The sequence below is a fragment of the Cynocephalus volans genome, chromosome X (genome assembly GCF_027409185.1).
Source record: "Cynocephalus volans isolate mCynVol1 chromosome X, mCynVol1.pri, whole genome shotgun sequence".
Lineage (NCBI taxonomy): Eukaryota > Metazoa > Chordata > Mammalia > Dermoptera > Cynocephalidae > Cynocephalus > Cynocephalus volans.
Genome location: NC_084478.1, coordinates 95,180,706 through 95,207,426, shown reverse-complemented (window position 1 = coordinate 95,207,426; position 26,721 = coordinate 95,180,706).

Sequence of the window (26,721 nt, the reverse complement as noted above, 5' to 3'; positions counted from 1 at the left end):
CCAGAAAAAAGAATGAAGCAGTTACAATTGACAAAAAGCAAGACTAAAAAGGGGAAAGTGACCTCAGGTGCCAGGAGTGAATCAGAAAAACTGAGCTAAGAACCCAGAAGACAGTGGGTACAGGAAAAGGGGCAAGAGGGGGAGAAAGAGCTGCTGGCCCCTGAGCTGGCAGGTGGGCCAGGTTTTCAGGGGGTTCAGACAGAGAAGAAGGGGGGAAGGATTTGGGAGGTTTTGGAGCAAATGGAGCCGGTCTGTTTTGAGGAAATCCAGTTCCAAAACAAAAGTAAAAAGTGGAGGGAAAAAAAGAAGCAGACAAAAAGGTAAAATTGGGATTAATGCTTGTTCATCTGGTGTTATAGTTGCCTGTGGCTGATAAGAAAAGCTTGGATATAAGGAATTTTGGCCCATTTACCCAATTGCTTGCAGAAATTATATAGATCCTGCAAGATGTTGGGGTTGAGAGACCCAAAAGTGGGCCACTTGGTTTGGTTATCTAAACGATAATTTGGCCATTCCTGAGTGGAAAATCAAATAAACTGTTTGGGTTTTAAATCTGGAGTTAAGCCTAGTGTACGTAGATGTTGTAACAAGCACTTCAGGGGAGAGTTGGCTGGGAGAGAGGGAGCAGCCCCCATAAAGGACATAGATGGTGCAACTAGCACCTATAAGGGACAGTTACCAGAACTGAAGAGGCGACCCCACTTCGGCTGAGGGACTGAGAACCCTCGGATCACTGAAAACAGTCATCACTGGTTTCTGATGATTGAGGGGACCCCAGTGTGTCCGACAGCCTTGGGGTGCCTGGCACCAGGGCTTTCAAAGTACCACAAGGGCAGGAGAGAAACTTGGTTTTCTGGAACCCCATGGTGATATAGATGAAGGGGGAAACCCCACACAATCTGGCCAAGTCTCTACCTGAGAGATAAAAGTCTGGCACCAACAAAAGTCACCAATAAGGGATAACTCACTAAATTGGAGATCAGTGTTGGATCTGCTGGTGGCAATCAGGGAGCAAGGCTGGGTTGAGAGTTGTCACTGGTGTGGGCTCATGGTCATGGGAAGAGATGGGATCCAGCTGGAGGCAGGGAAGCCCATCCGAGTCATGGGACCAATGAAAGAAAAAAAAAAAAAACCCTGCCCAAGCACAAAAGAAACACACCAGAAGACAGGGACTCAAAAAAAGTGTATTAGGCAGGCAAAATGAGCAAGCAGGCTGCCCTCTCAGAAGGCAAGGCCTTTTATATCCAGTTAGGCTGAGCTGGACTGTTCCTATGGGCTAAGAAGGAAGTGGGGGGAAGTGAGCGGGGTTTAAGCTGAGCTGGAGTTTTTCTATATGTGGAGAAATTTCATGCACATGGGAAGGGAATATGGTGGTGAAGAAGAGGGAGGGGTTTTTTTTGTGATTCTTGGAAAATGTGCTGTTCTAGGGACCTGAAACTCTCCACAACCATTTTGGGTGCTCCTCCTGTCCACCTGCTGCTGTCTTAGACATCAGCTAAAACACAATTGCCTAACAGCATGCAATCGCTTAATCGAAAGTTGCCCCTGTGATCCCCTTACCAAGATTTTCCTCTTGACGGGATGAGTGGACATCCTCTTTTTCCTTCACCTCTTTTGTCAAGGCTTCCCCCTTTGATGGGGACTTCCTTCTTGACGGAAACCTCCCTTTCGACAGGATGAGTGGCAGATGCCCTCTTTCTTTTCTCCTCTTTTGTCGAGTCCCCCCCCCCTTTTGTTGGGGTGACTGGCAGACGTACTCTTTATTTTCCTTTCCAAGGCTTGGCAGGTCGGTCTCCGATTCATGAACCCAGAATTTCCTCACACGGGGGACCATTTGTTGCTTTGCCTCCCACGGATTTGTCACCCCCTTTCCCCTGGGTGATGGAGCTGCCAAAGATTACTCAAAGCCCATCTCTTTTGAGCAGTGAGAAGCCCCAGAATCAGGTTAATATCCCAGAACTTCCTCAAGCATGAGGCATTTCTTCCATTGGGGAAATTAACCACAAATTGGGGTTCTCTTACTGCATTTATTCTCCAGACAAAGAAGTTACAGGAGGAGACAAGGAGACATAGGTGGGGTTTTGCTAAGTACAGTTTAATGAGTTTAACAATAGAAGCTGGTAACCTTCAGTAAGTCAAGTAAGGTGACCTTCTGTAATGCAATTTGCAACAAAGGCTTGGTTTTAGCAAACATTCTCTTCTTACCACAATTTCCCAGGATCTTTACATATCAATCAGTAACTTGTCTGTCTTTGAGCCAACAACAGAGACTCAATAGACTGGGGAAAATTTCCTGTCCTTTGCAAGGTCAATATTTGAAACTGCAAGGCTTTGGAAAACCAGGCCCTGTGAAGTACATTTGCTTTATGAATCCTCTACACTTTAGATCACCTACTATACCTATCATATAAATTTGTGTGTAATTTTTAAATTATATTTCCAAATAGGCCACCTTATTTATGATGATAATATTGATTTTTTTTGAAATATGGCCAGCATTTTGACATTCTATAACATTTACTTTTTCATTAAAGAGTTGTAAACCTGAAATAAAGTAAATAAAATTATAAAAATTTCATAGAGATAGTAAGGACAGACCAAGATGGCACCACAGCTATTTATTTCCCTCTGAAACAATTCAAAATGATTGACATTCCATTATTTAAATGCATTAAAGTATGTCTATACCATTTTAAATTTTGTATACACTTTAATTAGCTATATATATATATTGAACATGGCTTCTATAATATATTTATGATAGGATACTTTTTAATATCTTTCTAAAATGAAATTTCATTGCAATTCCTTCAAAAATCAAAGAGTCCTTCAAAAATCAAAGACATAACAGCACTTTTAAAACTTACACTTACATGAATACTAAAGGAATTCCAATTATTTCTTGTTAATTATAATTTTACTTCACCTGCTTCTTTTTATTTTTGTCCTGTTATAAAATGTAATTTTCAGCCTCAAGAATGTCAGAGCCTGAAAATCCTATAAACTTTTAGTAGCAGCCTTTATATCTAACTTCTTTAAAATCAGCCACAAAAAGAAAATATTAGAGTAAGTGAATATTTAGAAGTTCTGTTCCATAGGTTAAATCAATTATATTTTGCTCTGATAAATTTCATACTGCATTTTTTGTCTTTCTGAACAATGTTCTTATTTTGTTTTTCTTTTCAGTGAAGTGATCTTTTTTCTTAATTTAGCTCTAGATTTCTATCTTAATGAAAAATGAAAATTACCAGCACTAATTATGAGTAAAGATTCAAACCCAACTCAAATATACCTAGCATGAGAATTATTTATTCAAATTCTGTTAGTCATTATACACTGCATATATGAATTACATACACATATGTCAGTGCCTGCTAGTTAAAAATATATTTATATATTTAGTCTTTCTACTAATATAATTTTAATATTATAACTGAATGTGCCAATTTTTGTTAGTTATCTTATAATTACTAATCTCTGAAAAAGCACTGTTTTCCCCCACCAAGTTAATAAGTAATGTTACTAAATATGTGGTGCAGCACACATAGTTTATTTCCTATCTGATAGCTACTCCCCCTTGCTGGCAGAGCCCTACATTTATTTAAGTGTTTACTCTCCAATGTGCTCAAGTAAGCTGACACCCTCCTAGTTCTAGGAGTTGTACATTGACTTAGAAAATCATAAACATTTATTTCCTTTGCTGGTTGTTGGTTTAAGCATAGGCAGGTGACACTGAGCTTATAAGGGCTCATTAGACCACTCAGTGCCTTAATAACATTTACTGAGTCTTTGGTATGAATCGTGGTTAATTTCATACTCAAGAAATGGAGAATGGGTAGGGAACACAAAAGTTTTGCTGTGCAACAGAGGCTTTGGGGATGGGGGTAGAATTACATTCATGAAAGAATTTGATCCCTGTCTGTCAGTGTCTATTTTTCATGTTCAACTTTGTAGAAAAGTGAAAAAGAAGTGAAAGTCTTTAAGTCTCCTACAAGATTTTACCTGGAAAAGGCTAAAGGCTTTGTTCTTATATTTTTGTGTTACTTTACTAATATGATTCTTTCTAGAGAAATAAATAACCAACTTTTTGTATTTAATGTCATCATTTTTGTCTCTACACTACCCTGACACATCTTGCAATTCAGCAAACATCTGTCTTTACCTCTTCCCTTAAAGGTCTTTATCAAAAATGGCAGGGTGAAACCAACTGGAATGTAAATCGTGTTTTTATTTTTTAGTAACTGTAAAAATTGCTTTTCTGTCAAAACTGACAAATTATTATTAGCCAACTGACCTTGGAGCTGTTCATCTATAAAGTTCTAAAGCATCTAAATAAATGGGTATATGTCAAAGTGAATTGTTAGCTAGAAACCCATAGTAATTCAGAAAATGCTAAATACAAGGAAGTTTTAAAGTTATTTTCAATATTTTTTTCTTATTTAGATATTCTCATATGATTATCCTTAGAGTTGATGATATTTGATATGAAAGCTTAGATGACATTAGCTCTATTTAGCATATTTTGAATTACAGAATATTATGGGGAAAAAAAAACAATGGGCATTATGTGCAACACATTCTTTTATTCCAATGACAAATTATATGTGAGTTCTTCAATAAGCCTGTGCTTCAGGGATGCTCTAAGTGGGCTTAACAAATATAAAGGACTTGGGATGCGATGATGCTGCATAGGCTCCCTTTCTTTTTACTTTTGAAAATCAAAAAATGTATCACTCAACTCTTTAAGCATGGGTATCTCACACCTTCTTGATCCACCTGTTATGCAGAGCCCACTCCAGTGCATCTCTGCCTCTTTAAATCTCACCTTTAAACCTCCCTTTTATCTTTAACTTACCATAGACTCTGACTGTAGAGTTTGTGATGTACTGTGTGAATCAATCTACACAAAAGTGTGTACTTCCACCTAGCCTTTTGTTGCATCTGAACTTATTTTGCATTGTTCTTGAAATGGAGTTTATTTTTACTGAAACGTGATAATCAGCTGATCCTGGTAGAACAACATATAAAATGTTAAAAATCTCACCTTTTATGGTCTCTTAAATAGTCCCTTTGAAAATCACAGAGTGTTTGGACTCAGCTTGGTTGGATAGTCAATGACAGGTAAGATCCCCTAACGGGGGGGGGGGGCAACCTAAGACAGACACAACCACATAAAGCTTCTATTAAAACAAAAAGGGGGAACTATGGGACTGTGCCCTTTTTCTAAGCAAAAACAACAGATGGCCTAAATGGATAAAAAGTGGAGCCCAAGGAAAGTTAAGGGGGAGGGCTAAGCATAGAGAGGCAAGGCACGTGCACATTTGACCTTTTCAAGGATTGGCCTAAGCTTGGAAATCCCCACCTGCTAAGCATATAAATATGATCTTTTGTGGTACAATAAACAGAACTGCCTGAAAGAACCCCCGCTGCGTGTGTATGTGTCTGTTCCCTATCTGGGAGAGCAGCGGAGTGCTCACCCATCTCTTGGAATCTCTTTTCGCCCGGCATCCTGAGGGGGAGAAAAGAGCAATCCCTTTGGCCCCAACCCACTAGGGAAAGGAAAAACCTGTTGGGGTCCCGTGCGGCCACCGGAGACACCCAACAACAGAGTATGAGAGAAGCCAAAATACAACATGCTTTAAATTCCGTGTTAAACATTTTTAGTCCTACCTCCATAGCCAGAAATTTGTTGATTAAGGAATAGGCTTATTGGACAAGTAAGCAGGTGCCAACAGCTGAGGACTAAAAGCATAACTGAGGAGTACCTTAAAAGTGGTAACAATAGTAAATATCCTTAATTTAGGCATACGGTAGAGAAAGAGTTAAGAAAACCAGCTGTGTATGTGTCTGCCTGAGAGTCACTTCTAATTCTTAGAATGCTTTTCCAGAAGTCCTCCTGTTCTTTTCTAGCCACCTGACTCCTCTACTACAATGCTAGTTTAGCTAATACTGTTCTTCGGGGGAAAATAAACTGAAAGCACCTTGTAGAAAGGTTAACAAATACCAGCTCTCACTGCTAACTTCAGTACCAAGCTAAGGCATGATGTACTGGGATAATGAATGAATGAGCCATTACCATCTAGATTCCTGGTTTCAGATGGATTTCATATTTGCAAATTAGGGTACCTGTTAAGGGACAAGTAAAGCTATGTTCACAAATTATTGTTATGTTAATGTAATATTCCTAGCTTTAACACTACTACTAATAATAATAACAATAATTTCCCTAAAGAATAACTACTGTTGTTATTTGAGTGGATACTATGTGACAGGTCTTATACTTAGCACTTTTCAAACATATTTCCATTTAAAATTTACAAAGATCCTCTGACGGATATTTTAAATCCATTTTGGAGATAGTGAAATAAGGTTCAAATCATTTAAGAAGTGTGTTAGGCAGAATGATTGCCTCTCCCATCCCCTGGAATGATGTCTACATCACTGAATTTATTAACACATTCTAACTTATTAATGTGTTCTGATCCCTGAACATGTTAGTAAATTATATTGCATGGTAAGGGAGAATAAAAGATGAAATTAATTGCAGATTAATTCTTGCAAATGGAGTTAAAGTTGGTAATCAGCTGACTTTAAGATAAAGAAATTACCCTGTATTTTCCAGGTGGGCCCAATGTAATCACAAGAATCTTTAAATGGGGAAGCAGAGACAGAAGAGTCAGAATCAGAGAGATAATATCTTGAGAAAGACTAGACTAGCCATTGTTGGCTTTGAAGATGCAAGGGAGCCCTGAGGCAAGGAATGTGGGAAGCCTCTAGAAGGTGGAAAAGTAAAGAAAGTGATTGTTCCCTATAACTAGAAAGAAATACAGCTCCATTGACAACTTCATTTTATCTGGCTGTGACCCATTTCTGACTTCTGACCTCCAGAACTATAAGATAATTTTACTGTTGTTGTTTTTAAGCCACTAAAGCCGTGGTAGTTTGTTATGGTGGTAATATAAAGCTAATAATGTAATATCATGAACTTTTTTTTCCTGGCACCATGTACTACCCCTCCCCCCCCCCCACCCCATTTTGAGGACCACTCTATGCTGATTTCATCTTTGGACAATAATCCTTTGCTTGCTCTCAGGTTAAATGTTTGTGGAGAATGCATCTTTACCTAAGCTTTGGGGCTGTGGCAATCCAAGTGAGTATAACTCATGTTTTCTGCTTCTACCCAGTCAAAATGTTTACATGAGTGATAGGTACATGACACAAGTTAAACACGTTGGGTGCAATTTTTATTTTTTTTTAACTATCAGAAAAATGAATTTCCTATTCTCTGCTATATTTGAAAAAGAGGCCACAGAGGGATTATATTTGCTTCAGCCATCTGGTGACGATGGGGTACTTAAGAACAGAGCCAATACTAAAGTAGAGCCATGAAACAGAGAGAATGAAAATCCCATCCTAATGAAATTATGGGAACATTGGATCAAGCCATTGAAGAAGCTATGTCTACCCTTGAGCGTCTTTATCATCGTGAGCCAATATATTTCTGTCTTTATTTAAGCAACTTTGAATTAGGATTTCTGACTCATGAATCAGATAGCATCCTCACTAGTACAATATTTACCTAACTATATTGCTAAATAGCCAGTAATACAACTACAACACAAGTTTTCCTAACACCAAACTCTATATGTTTAATTGCTATGCTCAGTTTCCAGTACCAGAAAGTACTTGCTCCAGGATAATCATGTAAGAACCACAAACACTAAACACATACACTTTTTGCATGCTTATTTTCTAGAATTATCAATTCTTTTATTTAGAACTTCTTTCTAATGGTTGAATTGTATATACAATGTCATGACTATATACCATTTAAGAGATGGAAGTGATGCCAGAGGAAGAGTCTGGGGAGCCTTATAGCAGGCCTCAACCTATCTCGTCCTCCTACCAGGTTTTTGACTTCACCACAGGAAGGAATTCAAGAGCTGAGTCAGGGTAGAAAGTGAGAACAGGTTCTGTATTTCACAGAAAGAGTGCAGCATAGCTCCAGAGACTGAACAGGGCCCACGCCAAGTTTAACACAAAAGTCAGAAATGCATACTTAAAGTTCAGTACAGAGTGCAGGCTAGCTCAAGAGAGTGAGCAGCCATCTGCTAAAAGTAAGCTTAACACAAAAGTAAAGCATACACACCTCAGCCAGTGAAGTGCAGGTTGGCCCCAGGAGAGTGAGCACCAACCCCGTCTTCTGCTGGGACTCAGTTTTTATAGTATTACTATCTAGTGAATATTCAATTAAGGCAGTGGTTCCCAGTTATGTAACATAGTCTTTCACGTGCTCAGTTGGACTCCTTTTGTGGAGGATGTTCATTGGCCAAATCCTATGCATGCACCAGACATATTCAAGAATATTCTGTGCTCTCTAGCACCTCCAGTGGAAGGTCATTCAGCTACTGGGGTTATGTAACCCTTCTATACTGAGCATGCCAAGATACTGGATTTGCATAAGCCAGTCCCCTGACGTCACAACTTTCCTGTGTTGGTGCCGAAAAATATGTCTAACTAGCAACAATAACTTTCTCCTAGGCGAGGGCCTAGGGGAGGGTCCTCAGACCTTGAGGAATGGCTTGAAACCTAGATATGTGTCCTGTAACCCAAGCCCATGAAAACTGAGCACCTGCTATCTCAGAGGTATATATGTCTCTACTAAAAGTGAGGGTGTGTTTAATGTGATTAAGGAGCCAAATGAGAAAACTTAAGACAATTGAGAGGAAGTGACTTGCCCAAAATTAGGCATCTATATATGGTAGAGCCAGGAAAAAAACTCAAGATTGTTAACACTGCTAGACCAGGTATTCCACTACTAAAGATATAAGAAACCTCAGTCTGTATTTGGTGCACAAAAATGAAATGGGGAAATGTTCACTATGACATATAAAGAACTGTGGAGTCTCAGACTCATGGTTTGCTTATTGCAGATCATAGAATTCTTGTTGGTTTTGTTTTCTCTCAAAATAATTACTTATCTAATTCTTTCAGAAAGGAAATTTGGATTGGTTAGTGTAATTGTGTGTGCCATATTTTGACTGGGAACCTGATCTAAATAACATGAGCCCAACAATTGCACCTCTTTGGGAATGTAATGCTGACCCTTCACTGCAGAAGTATCTCCACCACAAACATTACAACTAGTAAGAGTTTATAAACATTTCTCTCTGAAATTAAATTAAAGCTATTGAAGGGAAGAAACAAGTCATTCTTTTTCAGGGATTACCTAGAGACAAACGATCTCTACATGTTTTCTGGTATAGAAAATGTAATCAGACTGACAAAAAAAAAAGTTTGTAACATCAGAAGTTTGAGTATATGTGGAGAAAATAGCACATTCATATGTTATTGGGAAGCATGTTAATTGCTGTTACATTTGGACAGTTAATGTGGGAATATCTGTTAAACTTTAAAATACAAATATTTTTGAACCAGCAATCCTACTGGTAGGAATCTCTCCCGTAGAAATAAAAGCTCAATTACTTAAGCCCAAGGATGCTAATTGAAGCATTGTCTATAATAGCAAAATGTAATATCCAGCCTAGATGTCCATCAATGAGATAACTGTGGAATAAATTATGGTATATCAATAGTATAAAATAATTATTTAACTACTAAAACAAATGAATTAAATTTTTATATACTTACATGGAGAAATCTCTATGATATATAGTAAATTTAAAATTTTATGATAAAATATGCATAGGATAATCCAATTTTGCTTTTAAAAGCCAACTTTTTTGGCCAAAAGAATCTATTTTTTAATTAAGAAAAAATTGTATATATTGATGCTGTACAACACGATATTTTTTCCTCTGGAGATTTTTAAATTTTTAAATTATTTATATGTACATATTACATATTTATGGGGTTCAAAGTTGTTTATCAGTATTTGTATAGATATATGTACACATTGTAAAATGGCTAAATCAAGCTTTTTAACATATGCATTACCTCACATATTTACCTTTTGTGTGTGGTGAAAACGCTTAAAATCTACTCTATTAGTCATCATACAATAGGCCTTTTGAACTTATTCCTTTTGTCTAACTGAAATTTTGTGTCCTTTCACCAACTTCTCCCCATTCCCCTCACCTTCCAACCTCTGGTGACCACCATTTAACTTTCTGTTTCTGTGAGTTTGATATTTTTTACACTTTACATATAAGTGAAGTCATGCAGTATTTGTCCTTTTGTGTCTAAAAAAAAAAAAAAGCCAAAATTTTATATGGCTTTTAAAACTATGTAACAGAAATGGAAGAATGTGCATAATCTGTTAACTATTACATATGAAAGAGACATTAGAGTGATTAGCAAGCAATGCTTTATTTTTACTCTGTGTACCTCTCTCTTATTTTAATTGTTATAATGTATTTTTGTTTTAATTTAATAATTTGCATATGCATTTTCGCAGAAAAAGAAAAAATAGCATAAAATAAATTAACTCAGCATGGTTATGCTTTTCCTGAATGTCTAGTTTTGGGTAATGTGTTAAAGCCAAATTCAAGACTTGTAATTATTTAGCACCAGTCTTATTAACTAGTCCTTTGGAGGTGAAATTACTATAATCACTAAGATCCAAAAAGAAAAAAAAAAAAAAAAAACTGGCTCTAAACTTACTTCTTCAGAAATTTGGCTTTGGCGTCACAAAGTTTTGCCACTTACTAGCTGAAATGCTTTTAAAAAGTTATCCTTTCTAAGTCTCAGTGTCTGTATTAGTCCATTTCTATTGCTTATAACAAAATACCGGGAACTGGGTAATCTGTAAGAAACTAAATGTACTGCTTACAGTTTCAGAGGCTGGGAAGCCCAAAGTCCAGAGAACACATTTGGTGAAGTCTTCTTTGGTGGTAGCTTTATGGCAACACAGGGTCTCACATGGCAGAAAATGGCAGAGCAGAGAAAGCACTAATCTTCTCAGTTAGCTTCTTTTAAAGTCATCAAAACCATGCCCAAGACCACCATTAATCTATCAACTTATTACTCAGTGAATGGATCAATCCATTCACTAGGAATAGTCCTCATAATCCAATCACCTCTTCAGTGCCCTACCTTTAAATTACCATAATAGGATTTTCCAACCTTCCAATGGTTGTCACAGTGAGGATCAAACTTCTAATTCATAAAATTTGGGGAACACAATTCAATTCTTATCAGTGTCCTTGTAAGTGGGGCTAATAACAACTATCTTACAAGGTTATAAGGACAAAAAGTAATAAGGCATATAAAATGCTTAGCACAGTATTTGGCTTGTATTAAATGCTCAATAGATGTCAGGTTCAATGACTATTAGTATCTTTAGCACCAATAATAATATTATGATTACTGTATAATAGAATGATGACATCTATTAGTACTATTAGTAGTACTAATAGAGATTATCATTTTCATAGTAGTAGTAGTGCTAAATTGAGAAGAGCATCTTCAGGTTATATGCTCTGTCTATCCATTTCAATCTCCATCCACTCTTATGAATTGTGGTAAATAAAAGACCTTTCAGAAGTTAGACATACATGAGTAGAAATGTATATGAAACTGGAATAGCAGCCTTCATACTTTCTCAGTCACCTTCATGAGTACATCAGCAGTTGAACTGTGCTTCAAAACCACTTTGAAGAATTATACTTATGCCTTCCCCAATAGCCTGTCATTAGGGATTCTGACAAGTGTGATATCTACAGCCTTAATGTCCACACCACACAGAAAGCTTTTAAAGCAAAGCATTAATGTCACTAGTCCCTCATACAAATAAGAGACTTGTAAATACCATGTACACACATTTTACTTCTTGAAGAGTTTTCCACAATGCTCTACTGAACTAACTGTATGCGGCATCAACAAGAAAGTCCTAGAGCATGGCTAAACTATGAATATTGAGGCATTATTATGACAGCCCAATTCTGCTGGGCAAGAGTCTTAGTGTTGCTTTGTGTTGCTTCATCTTCCATGGATTTGTCACCCCACTTCCCCTGGGTGATGGAGATGCAAAGGATTACTCAAAGCCCATCTCTTCTGAGCAGTGAGAGGCCCCAAAGTGGTTAATCTCCCGCCAGAACCCTCAAGCGAGAGGGATCCCTTCCTTGGGAAATTAATGCTGAATTGGGGTTCTCTTCCTGCATTTATTTTCCAGACCAGGAAGTTACAAGAAGAGAACAAAGGTGGAGTTATAGTTTAACAATATAGGCTAGTAACTTTCAGTGAAACAAGCCAGATGACATTCCAGTAGACAATTAAGTGGTCTTATCAACAACAGTTTGATCTCAGCAAACATTCCTTCCTATAGCAATTTTTAGTATCTTTACATAACAATCAGTAACTAGTCTGTCTTTGAGCCAGCAACCTGCTGTGCCACAATCCTTATCTTGCAACAGAGACTTATAGCCTGAAGAAATTTCCAGTCCTCCACAAGGTCAATATTTGAAACTGCAAGGCATTGGAAAACCAGGCCCTCTGAAATATATACGCTTTTTAGTATATTCCACATCTTAGTCCATTTTGTGCTGTTGTAGCAGAATGTCTGAGATTGGGTAACTTATGAAGAAAAGAGATTTATTTCTGGCAGTTCTAGAGGCTGGGAAGTCCAAGATCAAGAGACCCACATCTGGTGAGGTCCTTCCTGCTGCATCATCCCATGGAGGAAAGTGGAAGGGGAAGACAGAACACCCACAAGAGAGAGATTGAGATGGGGGTGGGGGCTAAACTCATTCTTTTCTCAGGAACCCACTGTGATGATAACATCATAAGAACATAAATCAATTTGTGAGGGTAGAGCTGTTGTGACCTAATCACCTTTTAAACGTCCCATCTGTCAACGCTATTGAATTGGAGATTAAATTTCCAACACAGAAACTTTGGAGGACACATTCAAGCCATAGCAGCAGGTTATGCATGCAGAATAGGTAATGGTGGATCTTCTGCTGAGCTCTTGAATAGTACCTTTCAGTAAAATAATCAATATATTGATAATAGGTTAATAAAAAAATAAATAACCCTTTTAGTTCATGAGTTACTGGAACTTTGATATGTGTCATTCTGAGTTGAGTCATTTATCTCTCCTCTCTTTATCCACCCATCCATAAATCCATCCATTTAGCTTATTTTATTTTATTTTATTTTATTTCATTTTATTTTATTTTATTTCATTTTATTTTATTTTATTTTATTTCATTTTATTTATTTATTTATTTTTTTATTTTACTAAGTGCCTTCCATACAGAAAAACTGTCATTAGTTTTTTGTTACTTGGAAAGTACTTGGGTACTTGGAAAGATAAATAATACAAGCTTTCTACTCTCAAAGACATTACAACCAATGAAAAAACTAGTTCTAATATAAAGCTAAATGAGATGTGTTATTATAAAGGGATACTCCCATTATCCCAGCCACAACTAGGTAAGTTGCTGCCACTGCCCCTGGGCCCTGCCAGAGTCCCAAGGCATAGAGCCAGGGGAAGCCGATCCCAGCCACAACTAGGTAAGCTGCCATCACCACCCCGGTGCCCCATTGGGGTCTCAAGGCTTGAAGCCAGGGGAAGCTGATCCCCGCTGCACCCAGGTAAAGAGCACACCAAAAACACCATTTCCACATGGGTAGCCCACAATAGCCACCACAATTGACATGGCTGCTGCAAAAGTGGCTAGTCTCTATAGCAGCAGTCACATCCATCATGCAGATGGCACACCAGGACTCTCAACTGCATTGACACAAAGAGAGGCACCAGTAGAGACCAAAAGAAAAAAAGAAGAGGTCCTCTTTCTCCACAAAGGACACTCCAGAGTAATAGAAGAAGTATCTGACTTATGATAATAGGGGAGGACCTGATCACACCTGTCTCAGTACTGGACAGATCATCTAGGCAACAAATCAAGAGAGGAACTGTTAGTCTGTCAGATGGAGAAGACAAATTTATGGTTATTAGAAGGGGGAGGGGGAAGAGAAATGGAGGATGGGAAGAGGAGGAGGCGGGGGATTGTATAAGGGGCATAAAGAATAAGTATGATTTGTAACAATGGATATGCTAATAAAAAGTAAATTAAAAATATTTCAAATTAAAAAAAGCAAAAAAAAATAATAAAGAGATACTTAATGTATTTAAGAATACAGAAGAATGAGAGACTGATTCATGTAGGTATTGTCAAAGAAGAGTTTGCAAAACATATAGCATTTCTATAATCTATTACATATAAGTAGACTTTGATGGGTTAAGAAAAGTCATTCAAGGCTGAGGAAACAGCATAAGCAATGTCACACAGGTATAAAAAGCACACGATATCTATGTCTAAACACTGCTTCCTTGGAAATATTAAATCCAAATGTTCCCATATAAACAGAAATTCTCATAAGTTGTAAATATTTAATAGAAGTATAAATAGAGAAAAATTGCTAGTCTGTCACATCCTTGGCAGGAAACTCTAGGAGATGATCCCAGTTAAAGGCATGTTCAAAGAAACCTATTCATTTCATTCAAACTATGACTATTGACTAGAGAATAAACAAATATTTAAGTATGAACAGGGTGACAGAACATAGACTCTCCAAGTAGTCAATTGCCCCATCTTTAACTGGATCCTTCGGCATAGTTATTGATGATTTTCATAATTATTGGTAAGTTAAAGTTGCCTTCATAAAGTTAGACAAATGTGAAAGGAACATTTTCTTGAGAGTTACTTGAATTCTGTTTAAAATAAGTATGTTGAAGGCAATGATGTGCGTAAATTGGTTGGTGATATTGATCAAAGCACAGAGGACATTTTTTATTAGTTACTGAAAGTTTTGAAAACTTTAAAAATGCAAGAAAAATACCTAGTATACTCAAATTTAGCAAATTGACTTAATTATTTTTATACCTTTTTAAATGGTTAAAGAAATATTTATATTGTCGAATAACCTCACCTCCACCCCCAACATAGACATACACTCCCCAAAATAAGGCACTTGGGCTTTTTTTTTTTTTTTTTTTTTTTTAGTAACATTAGCAAATAATGTAAAGTAAAACCATCACCATGTGAATGTTTCCATGGTTTTTATGATATAGCATGCAAGTTGATTGAAAAATCGCCCTGATGTATATAGATGAACTTCAAAGAATTGAAAAACTAATAATAATTTGTCTCATTTAAAGAAATATTTCCAGTCATTCCATGAATAATTTTATGTTCCACTATGCATGAAAAGCTACATTGTGAGAGACGTTTTTTCACATTGTCTTTGCCCATGAGAAACTTGCAGTGTAACCTGGGGAAAAATAGATCTGTCTCAAATCCATAAACTTTTGCTAAAATGAAAGATGAAGATAAAAAGAAATATTGAATGAATCTAATAAGTGTAAACAGGTAATCTAATTAATTCTGTTTAGAAAATAGTGTCTTTTCCAGGTGTTTTTACCTTACGATCTTGTCAAGAACAGACGCTTGAAACCAGTCAGACCCGGCTTTCATGGCCAGTATCCTTCGCTTACTGACTGGGTGGCTTAGGAAAATTACTTTACTTCTCAGTGTTATTGGGAGAATTATATAGCATCATGCTTGTAAAATATAGTGTCTCACACAAAGAAAACATTCAAATGTAAGCTAGTGTTATTATTACTAAATTTTTGTTTTTGTGTGTATGAGAGAAATATAATTTAAAGAACCTCAATTTCAGAATTAAATCTCTTCAATACTGAAATTCTCTGCTAATTTGCTCTGACCTTCATTTTGTGTCTACATAAACTTTAGGTTGGGCTCTTTTAATTGTTAAGGGATTCTTTTATTTGTGCTACACACTTTTGAGACACATAAATTAAACTCCTGCTGGGAAGCACTATTCTCTTTTCCAGAGAATATGGACTGTGGGCTTTTGGTGAAGAGTGCAAATTAAGATCCTCTCTTCCTTTTCTTTTAGAAGAAATTTCACCTTTTTAGCCTTGCTATCAAAAGTTAAATTCAAGCTGGCTTTTCATTCGTCTACCTGCTTAACCAATATTGTAGATCTGACAAGATTGGTTATGGATCAGTTGTAAGCACCTGGTATCGACAAGTTCATTTTTCTGTTTGTTATGTTCGCATGCCTAGAAGCTTCACAGGGAGTACATTGGGTAAATCAATAACAATAATGGTAGTGATAATTTTGGAGAGTCTTCTATTGCTTTCTTGGAGTAATCTTCAGGAAATTAAAATTCTCCAGAAAAAAATAATATATTTAACACTTCAAATTCCAAGTATTACTTGATATTATATATTTTCTCCATGATTCTTTGTGTGTGTGGGGGGGGGGGGACTTTATCCAGAGAATAAATTCACTTGAGGATAAGGTTTTGCTGAAGCACATAAAAAGAATTCATTTTATTCTGGTTGTTCATGCATTTCTGAGTAAACTTTGACCAGTCAATTACCTTGATGTTGGCACTGGGTTTTTTTCTTGTTAAAAAATGCATATGCAACTAGAACTGTAGTGAGAATTAACAAGTAAAATGTTTTAAAAACTTTATTTTGAAAGTGGCATCAATATTTTAACACAGGGACACAAAGAAGAGTGATATGTAGTCATGGGCAAAAAAAAAAAAAGTTCTCTATGTCAAATTTAAACGCTACCACACAGTCTGGTTAGCAAGTTCTATTGCATTTCCATCGATATAGTAGTTTACTATACATACGGGAAATGAACCAGGACACAAACTGCCCAGTAATAACCATCAATGCCCAATAATATGCATGAGGGAATGGGGTGGCAATTTGTGGTAGGTAGATTAGAGATTTGTTGTATGCCTTTATCTTCTACAGTAATTCATATAATTTAGGTCATGAATCAGTAGAGGAACGGATGAAATCAATACCATAGACCCTCAAAAATAACACACATGCACACATACACACTTTGGAGTATGATTTCAGTTGCATTACGAAATCCTTGCAACCTTACCCATAGGCCTAAGTTAGAAAAAGATCACATACTAGCTTCTTATAAAACAGTATAATATGGACAGATAAACAGTAAGAAAAATATTTTTCCACAAATTTACTATCTTCTAAGCAGAAGTTAGATTTTAAGCTCCTCGAGTTTAGGGAGCATTTCATAATGAACTAACCCCAACAGCTAGCACATTGATTGGTGCTATATGTAATGTGGGCAATAAATAATGAACGAATACAAGAATAATCTTGCGGAGAGAGGAATTAGACACAATATTTGACAATGGACTTTTAGAGCACTGTTAGTAACAGAACATCCTGCTCCACTCTCCTTAAAGTGTAGATTTTATTCTCATAGTTGAAACATAGCTGCTCTACCTCCAGGAAAAGAAAAAGTGTTACAACCTAAATTGTGCCCCCTCCCAATTCATATGTTGAAGTCCTAACCCCCAGTACCTCCAAATGTGACTGTATTTGGAGACAGGGTCTTTAAAGAGGTAATTACATTAAAATGTGGTCATTAAGGTGGGCCCTAATCCAGTATGACTGGTGTCCTTATAAGAAGAGGAAATTTGGATACAGACAAGTAAATAGGGAAGACAGTACGAAGACATGTGAAGAAGATGTACAAGCCAAGTAGAGGGGCTATGGAAGAAACCAACCCTGCCAATATCTTGATCAAGGACTTCTAGACTCCAGAACCATGAGAAGATAAATTTCTGTTATTTAAGCCCCCCAGTCTCAGGTACATTGCTATGGCAGCCCTAGCACGCTAATCCAGACTAAAGGCTAATATGTGTATGCCAGCTGCTGAGTAGATATCTGCTTACTTCTCATTGACCATAACTGTGTAGCACCAAAACAAACACACTCTGTAAGTAAGAAACAGCAATGGGAGACATTATAAGTAATATCTATAGTTTTACTTCTTTCACCGTAATGAACATAAAAGATCACATTTTATTCAAGTCTGCATTCTCTGTTCCTTTTTAGGTGACAATCATCAAGTACTAGCAGAAAGAACATGAATCTGCCATATCCTACATGGGTGGTCTTAGATTGATTAGTAGAAACTCTGCTTCTCTGCAAATTCATCTGTAAAAAAGAAATAAAGATGTAGGACTGTGTTAAAGATGAGAGAAATTGCAGGTAAAACAACTAGCTCTCTCATATGCTATAGAAACCACAAAGCATCACTGTGGTTATTGTATAAAATGATACATTAGGTCTAGCTGCCACTCTTGTACACTGAGCACCTCTTATCTGTGTTATCTTCAAACCATATTGACAAATACACATAAAATTACGATGAGAAGAAAAGTTATCATAAATGAAGTGGAGGTTTAACCTTTGATTTCTTCTGCAGGGCTAGTTGAGGAACTTAAATTTTCGGAGAAAATGAGGGTGACTAATAATAATACAAAATTAATGATTAATCTATTTAGTTGAGAACATTACAAATAAAATCAGTGCTCAGCATTATTATATTCATTATTTAAAAATTGCAGCAGGAAAATGGAAACATTCCCTAAACAATTTTCAAACAATGACTTTGTTGATGTTTTTCTATTCAAAGCAACTCCAATGTCTGCCTCTGTGTGCAGACTCACTATTAGACAGAAGAATCATCTCAAAATCTTCTGACATATTCTCACTAAGACATATATTAATAGAATCATTTCAAAGTGATTTTAGTGCCACTGTAAAACAATGAATGAATTAACTAATTAACTTTTAATTATAGTTACATCAACTGGAATTGGCTTTGTTATTGCTACTGCATAGTTTAATAAGATACTTGGAAAACGATCAGACACACAATAATTTTAAATCTAATTTATTATTCAACTACATCACTTGTGGGCAAATCTATATGAATCTTAGATTTAGGTAATGTGGATACATAAATTGACATAATTTCTTCCTGAGAGTACATAATATTTTGCACTTATAGAGAATTTCTCTCTCCCTTAAAATCTCAAGGATCTGATGAATACCTTGAGTACATATATTTTTTTCTCAACACAGGGAATTAGAAACAGAAAAACACAGTTTTTAAGTGCAAAAAATAAATAAATAAAATACTTTGCTTTACCCATCAAATCATTCCATAATATCAGTTATTTATTACAAGTCTTTCAGTTATTCTAAAAACAGTTGCTACTGTAGAGCAATAAAACATATCAGCCAACTTGAACATAGACCATCTGTAGTTCTGTTTAACCACATGTGAAGCTCAAGATTTGAGTAGGTAATTGTGCTATTTGCATCAATAAAATAAAATCGGGCTACTATAGAAAAGAAGGAGAAATTTAGGCAACAGAATATACTCTAACAAATAACAGTAATAAAGCATTATTATCAAAATTTAAAACACACAATTAAAGTTCGAAAAATTCAGATGGACACAGCTGAAAACAAAATTAGTCATCTAAATGATCAATGTGAGCAATTATGAGGGAACATATCAAAGCATGTGTTACTTGCTGTAGCTGAAAACCTCTTGCTCTGTTTGCTTAGCCAAGTCCTACCCATATTTAATGCCTCAACTTAAACATCACTTTCATAGGGAAGCTTTCTCTCACTGCACCCAGATCCTTCATCTGTTTGTTTTGTGTTTCCTTTACCTTCTGTATTTCTCCTTCTCAGAAATGTATAACTGTGCAATTACTTAATTAACCATAATTTTTAACTTATTACATATTATCCGTAAAAAGTCTATCTTCCTCATTTAACCATCAGCTCTATGTAGGCAGTTATCCTCAGTATCTAGCACATGGCTTGGCACATCACTCACTAGATAGGAGTTTTGCAATTCTTTTATGAGATGATCGATCAGGTGTGGCCACCAGAGGAGACAGAGTAGAGGGTCAGGAAAACACAAAGTGTATTTTACTTACAGATACTAAAGACAAGATTCAAAGGCACAGCACGCCACACATGGCCACATGGGAAAGATACCAAGGTGGTCAGGAGGCCAAAGACAAGAGCAAGGGGAAGGTTTAAGCCACTGCTTTTATTAGGATTTCTGCTGGAAGGCAAGGTAGGGCTGAGTGAACAGTTTAGGAATGTCTAATTTGAATAATTTCAGAGAGTTTGGGACAATAGGGGTTGGTCTCTAGTTGCCTGGTACCTGGCCCTGGGATAATTAAGGCAGAGGAATATTGTCTTCTGGGGTGTAGGGGCCATATTGAGGAGGTATGGCTCTGGATTGCTTAGTTTGCTTATCAAACGCATGCTTTTGGGTAGATCCTTTGTTAGCTTTAAAAATTGGCTAGTTCTGGGAGGGGTAGTCTCTTCCCAACCAGAAAGGTTTTCTTAAGATGTCAAATGATGTAATATACAGAAAATTAAAAGAAAAAAAATTACAGTGCAATAGGTGGAGGGGTTTTGTTTGTTTGTTTGTTTCTTTTTGACTGCAAATGTGAAGGGTTCAGTTAATTACGTTTCAGCTCATGATACATTGTCATCACTACTCATACAAGGCCCCTCTCATTTAATTTAATCACTCATTCTTTTTTATCTCCATTCCCCACTCCCATTCACATAATCACATGCATGCACACACACACACACACACACACACTGCAGAATCCATTCTAATGTACTTATATATATTTTTGGATTTGTGCATTCATTAAATATGTAGTGTTATTTTATTTGCATTCATTTTAATCAATTTTAACCAGATATAATTTACAAGCAATAAGATGCAACCATTTTAAAACAGTTCAATTAATTTTGACACATAGTATACACCCATGTAACCATCACCACAGCTAAAATGTAGAGCATTTCCATCTATTTAGAAAATTTCCTGACGCCCCTTTGCAAACAATCCCCCACTCCAGGTGTAGATAAACAATGGTTTCTTTTCTGTTACTATTGATTAGTTTCACCTATTCTAGAATTATGAAAATGAAATCATTCAGTGTATGCAATTTGGAGCATTGCTTCTTTTACTCCATACATTATTTTGAGATTTATTCATGGTTTTGCATGTGTCAGTAGTTTATGTCTTTTCTTTGTTGAATAATTTTCGACAGTGTGAATATACGATTTTCTTTATTTCTTCAAGTATTGGATATTTTGCCTGTTTTTGCCAGCACAAGTCTCCTGTTGTGCTTCTATAGTGAAATTTTCATTTCAATTATTGTACTTTTCAACCACAGAATTTTTATTTGGTTCTATTTTATTCCATTTAATAATGTCTATCTCTTTATTTAAATATTCTATTTGGCAAGATATTCTTTCCATTCTTTCCTTTAGCTCTTTTGTTGTTGTTGTTTGGCTTTTATTTATTTTTTAATTTAAGGGAATTTTTTATTTGAAATATATTGATCGTACATATTTTGGGATACAGAATTCTATTTCAACACATGTGTACACTGTGTGATGATCAAATCAGGGTAATTAACATATTTGTCATCACAAAAATTTATCATTCTTTTGTGAGGAAAACATTTGATCTCTCTTCTAGTCACTTGAGAAGATGCAATAAATTGTTATTAATTTTACATGCCTAGCACTACTGTACACCATGAGAACTTATTTTTCCTATCTAGCTGAAATTTTATGTCCATTAACCAGACTGTCCTCATCCATCCTCCTCCCTCCCATTCCCAACCTCTAGTAATGACAATTCTACTCTCTACTTTTAAAACGTCAACTAACTTTTTTTAGCTTCTACATGTGTGAAAACATACTGTATTTGTCTTTCTGTACCTGATTTATTTCCCTTAACATAATCTCTTCCAGGATCACCCATGTTGCTACAAATGACAAGATTTCATTCTTTTTCATGGCCTAGTAGTATCCCAATGTGCAAATATACCACATTAGCTTTATCTATTCATGTGCTGATGGACACTTGGGTTGATTCCTTATTTTGGCTATTGTGAATAGTGCTGCAATAAACATGAGAGCCCAAGTATCTCTTTCATATCTAATTTCCTTTCCTTTGGATATATACTCAACAGTGGGATTGCTGGATCATATGGTAGTTCTATCTGTACTTGTTTGAGAAACCTGCATACAGTTTTCCATAATGGCTGTACCAATTTACATCACCAACAACAGTGCAGTTCTCATTTCCTGCATCCTTGCCAGCATTTGTTATTTTTTCTCTTTTTGATAATAGCCATTCTAACTGGAGTAAGATGATATCTCATTGTGGTTTTGATTTTCATTTCCCTGATGGTTAGTGACATTGAGCATTTTTACATACACCTGTTGGCCATTCATATGCCTTCTGTTGAGAAATTTCTATTCAGGTCATTTATCCATTTTTTAATTGGATTATTTGTTATTTTGTTGTTAAGTTCCTTGTATATTATGGATATTAAAACCTTGTTGGATGAATAGCTTGCAATTTTTTTTCCCATTCTGCTGGTTGCCTCTTCACTTCATTGATTGTTTTATTTGCTCTGAAGAACTTTTTTAGTTTGATACGATCCCAATTGTCTATTTTTGCTTTTGTTGCCTATGCTTTAGAATTCTCCATAAAACTTTTGCCCAGACCAACGTCTTGGAGTGTTTCCCCTATGTTTTATTCTAGTAGTTGTAGAATTTCAGGTCTTTCATTTAAGTCTTTAATGCATTTTGAGTTGATTTAATTATATAGTGAGAGATAGAGGTCTAGTTTCTTTCTTCGCCATACTGATATTCAGTTTTTCCAGCACTATTAATTGAGAGGCTGTCATTTCCCCAATTTGTGTTATTGGTGCCTTTGTTTATGGGAGACTGCAAAAGCAGTATTAAGAGGGAAGCTTACTGTAATAAGTGCTTACTTTAAAAAGTAGAAAAATTACAAAGAAACAACCTAACATTGCTCTACAAGAAACTAGAAAAGCAAGAAGAATCTAATCCCGAAATTAGCAGAAGAAAATACATAATAAAGATCAGAGAAGAACTAAATGAAACAGAGGCCAAAAAAAAAAAAAAAAAAAGAAGAAGAAGAAGAAAGAAAAAGACACAAAAAATTCGATGAAACAAAAAGTGTTTCTTTTGGAAAACTAAACAAATTGACAAACCATTAGCTCGACTGTATTAGCTTATTTCTGTTGCTTATAACAAAATACCTGGAACTGGGTGATTTATAAGAAAATGAAATTTCTTGATTACAGTTTCAGAGGCTGGGAAGTCCAAAGTCCAGGGAACATGTCTGGTAAGATTTTTGACCAGGTGGTGTCTACAGTGATTTAGGGTATCACATGAGAAATATGGCAGAGCAGAGAATGAGAGAGACTTTCATGTGCACTCTTTTTAAAGCCCTCAGAACCACCATTATTAATCCATCCACTATAGAGTGGTCTTTCAATCTAATCACCTCTTCAAGGCCCCCCTTTCAATTACCATGATAGGATTTCCCACCCTCAACAATTACAGTAGTGATTAAGCTACAATAAGGTTGGGAGGCATACAGTCTACAGCATTCTGCCCCTGACCCCCCGAAACTCATGTCCTTTTCACATACAAATACATTCATTTCATCTCCCAAATCTTAACTTGTTTCAACTTGAAAGTCCAAAATCTCAAGGTCCCATCTGTGAAATCAAAACAAGTTATCAACTTCCAAGATACTATGGTAGGACAAGCACACTCCCATACAGAAAGGGAGATATAGGCCAAAAGAAAGGTATAACAGGTCCCAAACAAGTCTGAAATCCAGTAGAATAGGCATCACATCTCAAAGCTGGTGAATCATGTACCTTGACTCCATGTTCAATGTCCTCTGTACACTGGTGTCGGGGTGGAATCCCCAAATTTTTGGGCAGCTCCACTCTTATGGCTTTCCTGGTCTTCAGCAATGCTTTAGCTCTCACAGGCTGGCATTGCAAGCTGATAGCTCTTCAAGTCTGTGGTCTCCATGGTGATCCCACTCTCATGGCTCAACTAGGCATGGCTTTGGTGGAGTTTTTCTTCTGCAGCTCTGACACCATATTTCCTCTTGGCATTGTTCTAGTGAAGACTCTATATTGTGAATCTCTCCCTGTGATAGATCGCTTCCTGGGCCCCCAGACTTTTCCATACATCCTTTCAAATTGGGGTGGGAGGCTCCCAAGCTTCTACAGCTCTGGCATTCTGTGAGCCTAGAAACAACACCACATGGACACTGCCAAAGCTTCCAGCTTATATTTTCCAAATATGCAAGTCCAGCCACACATGGGGCCAATTTAGCCACAGGTGAAGCAGCCAAAGTAGCTGGTGTGCTGGTGTTGGGAGCAGCATCCCAAGGTAGCCCTGCGAAGTGAGCCCGTGGTGGGCACCTCAGACCTGTTCCCCAAGACCATTCTGTTTCCCTAGGTCTCTGGGTTTGTAATAGAAGATGCAGCCTCCAAGATCTCTGAAATGCCCTCAAGTTCTTTTTTTCCCAAAGGGTCACTGGGCTACACCCTTGCTTTTGTGGCCAGTCTGAAAGGTTTCCAATTTTTTGCTCTCTGTTTTCTTTTGAACTATAAATTACGGCTTTACCTCATGCCTTTTCTGCCATAACTCAGCAAAGGCTGCTGCAAGTATCCATGAATCTTCCTTCATGCTTTGCTGCTTGGAAATTTCTTCTGCCAAATACCCTTGTTCAGCCCCTTGAAGTTTCACATCGTATACTACTTTTGGGCATGAACAGAATGCAGCCAAGTTCCTTGCAAGTTAATAGCAAGGGTGATCTTTGCCCCAATTTCTAATAAATTCCTTCTTATTTCTATCTGAGGCCTCCTAGTATGGTCTTTACAGTCCATAATTGCATAAGGATTCTGGTCACCACTATTTAACAAGTCTCTAAAACATTTCAAACTTTCCCTGGTTTTCTTGTCTTCTAAACTTTCACTAACATCTAGGCTTTTTCTAGCCTGTTCCTCCAAACTCCTCCAGCCTCTCCTCAAAATCCAGTTCCAAAGCCATTTCCACATGTTCAAGGGTTTGTTATAAGCAACACCATACTCCTGGTACCAATTTTCTGTATTAGTCTGTTTCTGTTGCTTATAACAAAATACCTGGAACTGAGTGATTTATAAGAAAATGAAATTTATTGCTTACAGTTTCAGAGTCCAAAAGTCTTCCTGGGAAGTCCAAAGTCCAGGGAACACATCTGGTGAGAGCCTTGTCCTGGTAGTGACTACAGTAACTCAGGGTATCACATGGAAAATATGGCAGAGCCGAGAGAGAGAGACTTTCATGTGTACTATTTTTAAAGCCCTCAGAACCACACTCCTGACCACCATTATTAATCTGTTCACTATAGAATGGATCTTCAATGTAATCACCTCTTCAAGGTCCCACCTTTCAATTAATATAAGAGGATTTCCCACCCTTAGCAGTTACAGTGGAGATTGAACTTCAATGAGGTTGGGAGGGGGGTATCCAATCTACAGTATAGACTAACTAAGAAAAACAGAAGGAACACCCAAATAATAAAAATTAGAAGTAAAGATGTAGACATTACCATTGATAACACAGAAATGCAAAGAATCATCACAGATTATTATGAACAACTAACTATACATCAACAAATTGGAAAATCTGAAAGAAATGGATAAACTTGTGAACACATAAAACCTACCAAGGCTGAACCAAGAAGACATAGGAAATCTGAACAGACCAATAAGAAATAACAATATTGACTCATTGGTCAGTAGTCTCCCAACAAACAAATGCCCAGGACCAATAGCTTCACTGCTGAATTCTCCCAAACTTTTCAAGAATTGATACCAATTCTTCTCAAAGTATTCCCCAAAATTAAAACAGAGGTTATGCTCCCAAACTAATTCTATGAGGAGCATCACCATGATACCAAAATCAGACAAGGACACACACACAAAAAGAAAACTATAGGCCAGTATCCATAATGGACATAGATGCAAAAATTCTCAACAAAATACTACCAAACAGAATCCAACATCCCACCAAAAAGATTACACACCATGATCAAGTGGGATTTATTCCAGGGATGCAAGGATGGTTCAACATACACAATTCAATAAATATGATACACCACATCAATAAAATGAAGGACAAAAACCATATAATCATTTCAATAGACACAGTAAAACCATTTGATAAAGCCCCTTCATGATAAAAACTCTCAACAAAGTAGGTTGCTAGAAGAAAGTATCTCAACACAGTAAAGGTTACATATGACAAATCCACAGCTAACATCATACTGAACAGGGAAAAGTTGAAAGCTTTTCCTCTAAGAACAGGAACAAGACAAAGATGCCCACTCTCACCACTACTATTTAACATAGTACTGGAAATTCTAGCCGGAGCAATTAAGCAGGAGAAATAAATAAAGGACATCCAAATTGGAGAAGAGGAAGTCAAATTGTCCTTTTTGCAGATGACACGATCTTATACATAGAAAGACCTAAAGACTCTACCAAAAAAAACTCTTAGAACTGATAAATTCAGAAAAGTTGCAGGGTACAAAATCAACATACAAAAATCTATAGCATTTCTATACACCCACAACAGCTAGTTGAAAAAGAAATAAAGCAGTACCACTTACAATAGCTACCAAAAAAATGAAATACCTTGGAATAAATTAACCAAGTAGGTGAAAGATCTCCACAATAAAATCTACAAAACACTCATGAAAGAAATTAAAGAGGACACAGAAATCAAATGAAAAGTTATTCCATATTTATGGATTGGAAGGATTAACATTGTCTGAATGACCATACTACCCGAACCAGTCTATACATTCAATATAATCCCTGCCAAAATACCAATGACATTCTTCACAGAAATAGAAAAAAGAATTCTAACATTCATATCGAAGCATAAAAGACCTCAAATAGGAAAAGCCATCCTGAGTCAAAAGAACAAGGCTGGA